Source organism: Lissotriton vulgaris, chromosome 12 (assembly GCF_964263255.1).
Source record: "Lissotriton vulgaris chromosome 12, aLisVul1.2, whole genome shotgun sequence".
NCBI classification, from domain to species: domain Eukaryota; kingdom Metazoa; phylum Chordata; class Amphibia; order Caudata; family Salamandridae; genus Lissotriton; species Lissotriton vulgaris.
The window spans coordinates 376,645,048-376,648,213 of NC_141700.1; the positions used below are offsets into that span (position 1 = coordinate 376,645,048).

At 40.1% G+C, this 3,166-nt stretch overlaps 1 pseudogene; it reads right to left on the bottom strand.

The window, feature by feature from the left end:
* Window positions 1–373: 373 nt before the first annotated feature.
* LOC147674078 (NADH dehydrogenase [ubiquinone] 1 beta subcomplex subunit 2, mitochondrial pseudogene) lies at window positions 374–709 on the bottom strand (annotated as a pseudogene).
* Window positions 710–3,166: the final 2,457 nt, after the last annotated feature.

Below are 3,166 nucleotides of genomic sequence, written 5' to 3' on the forward strand. Positions count from 1 at the left end.
ATCAAATTAAGCAGCAGGTATTTTTCCTTAGCTTTTTCTTTTATCAAAGCATCCAGAACTATATACGCACATATTCATTAGAATTTTCGTTCTATCATTCTGGGGATGACTTAATCCTTGCATTGTCTGATTGCACACTATGCAATGCATTTCATATAATCATGTATTTGAGTGTACATTTACATATAGAAATACCTGCTGTCTGCATTTAGTATTGATTTGGGATTGTTTGCATTTCTAAAACATATAAGGTTTGGTTTATAATAGTTTGATAACACATCAGTTATTCTTTTTTTTTGGGGGGGGGGTTAAATTTTATTTACAATAGAAAGTTACAGTAGGTGACAGACCATCTAGCTTTCTTAAACTCCATTTCAGCACAAAGAGAGGAGATCTTTATAGTCTATTCTTCATCATCTGGAGGGATTCCCAACTCTTCATCTGTCCATTTAGAACTGTCAGGATAAGGGAAGTGACCCAACACTGCTTCGTAATCATGCCAGAAGTGCCACAGGATCCAGAACCACATGAATCCCCTCAGAAACTCCGACCTCCAAACCTGTGACTGGGTCAATTGAGGAAACTGGCGATATCGAGGCTCGATGTGCACTCCGCCCCCAGCATGTCTCTCCCCCACCCTTTTCCCACCGCCTTTCAAGAATCGTCCACCAGCTCTGAGGACGCTGCCCATCCGCACAAGAGAAGCCATAACTCACCCGGCCAGCCAGACAGCCGCGGCGCCAGACCCCAAAGTCACCTTACATCAGTTATTCACACATATGTATTCATAAGATGTATTTTGCGGGCCGGAATTCAGTGAAAAGTGCCACAAGATTAGTATGTTAATTCTTGCATTTTACATCATTCTACAAGAGGCCTGCCCTTTAAAAAAAATAACCAGACCAGAGTATTTTCGGTCAGCACAGACATGTATGAGACAGAGAAGAATCTTTGACTTCTTGAGAGGGTTGGGAAACTTAGCTCGTGCACGCTCGAGCTATAAATATCTTCTAAGAAGGTGATAGGTTTATAAAAGACAGCATGGAAGTAACATTTATCTTTATCATATGGCATTGTCCCCTAATTAAAGATTTTGGGACATCATTAGTGACCACCTCTTCATAGTCAGGGGTATATATGGCCTAAAATTAAGCTGTGCACAATTAAGTATCTGAGCTGAACATGCTCCACAGAAACACCATAAAATATATTCTAATATTGGATTGATAATTACGAGATAAGATATAGCCAAGTCGTTAGACAGCTGATTAATCTCCAAGTATTGAAACCTGGTGCTCCAACAAGGATTGGTATATGAATGAATGAATAAATATAACATTTATAGAGAGCTAACTTAGCCCAAGGGCGTCAAGGTGCTATATGATTGCTAAAAGAGTAGTGTATAGAGTACACTATCCAAGAATGCCCCACGAATTTGGCTAATATTTGCATGCAACAGTTGCCATGGTTTTGAGCAAATCTTACGAGAATGTATTTCTTTTACCAATGACCTATTGCTGCATGCCAAATTCTGCTTGGTCTCTAGTGCACTGTTCAATGCTGAGACTACTACACAAACACTTGTTTCTTTCTCTCAGTAAATATTCAAAAGATGCTAGCTTGCGACTTAGATATGCATGCATATGTTGATGAATTCACAGAACTGTATGCCAAATCTAATGTATTGTTGTGGTTAAAATAAAACAAAATGTGCTGATCTGATGTGCTATCCAATAGTACATTTGGCATGTCTTGACGTGAGGATTCAACATGGAAGCAGCTGAAGAAGGGAGCAATCAGGCAGTCCACCTGCAAGTGAACTACAACTATAGGGGGGTATTTATCAAGAAATCATGCAGTGCAGCAAGCCACTTTGCTGCGTTGCGTGATCGACAGGAATGTGCTGAATTTAACATTAGTCTTTTTCTTCTGCTAGCGTAGCCTTTTAGAGCATTCCCAGGTCTACCACTATTTGTAAATTTGGGAATGTGCCAAAATCTATTGGTGGATGTGCGTGAACACCATTGCTCCAACAATGGAATGCCTCCCTGGGGCAAAGTAAAGCTGCACAGTGATTTTTGCTGTGTTGCGTTACTCCAGATTTATAAAGCCACTTAGGATAATGCAAGGTGGCCTTGCATTGCTTGATAAATCTAACTTGGTAGTTGTGTCCCCCTTGTGCACTATTGTGTGGTGCAATGGCAGCACAATTCTTTGATAAATATGCCCCATCGTGTATAGGAGTATTCTGGCCTATTTTTGCAGAATAGCATACCTCTTAAAACTACAAAACTGACCTTGCTCCATCCTCACTGTGCTGGTCAAAACTTCTTTTGGAAGGGTTGGGGACTTCCCTACCTAGGCTTTAGATGTCAGGCATTTCTAAAAGTGCAGCCAAGGTGAAGCACATCACCAGGAGGGTCTCAGATGAATGCCTAGCTGAGAGCAACGTAAATATTGCATCTGCCCCCCCCCCACCCCGCACCACAAAAATTACTCCATGAAAATCAGTTTGCAATGCCCCATGGCAGTGATGACACATGAACTTGTTCCCATTTGGTCTTTGGGCCTCTTTAGGCAGGCTCAAAGCTTATAGTGGCCAACGTTTATCACTCAGTTTCACTGACACTCAAAGTACCAAATGTCTGTCATGTGAATTAATAAAAAATGTGACTGACACCTCAACCAAAGCAATAGCTGAATATTTATTTACAAGAGTGTAGCATCCAGCAATCGGATCCTTGGGCCAGACCAAAAAAGAACATTCAAGTGGATTATTGTCAAAAGGATTTCCCAATTGAGATTCACTACAGAACTGTGAAAATGTTTTTACCAAAATGAAATTCCTTTGAAATCTTACAGCTGTAGACTTTACAATTATTACATGTTTGCTCCTTGAATCTTAATGCTGCTTACTATGTTTGTAATAAAGAGCTAATCCTTCAGTTGATTCCATTAACGTCAATGTTGTACAACAACATTTCAGTGTTAAACTTGTTAGGCTATCTTATGTGGTGGTATTCAGTGGTGTATCTAGATAGGTGGCCAACACATTATGTTAGTGTAGGAAAATGACTCTTTTTGAATAATCACCCTTATTAAGGACTGATACAGGATTTTATTTTACTCCATCCACAAAGACTCATACTAACCAGGCCTCAACGCA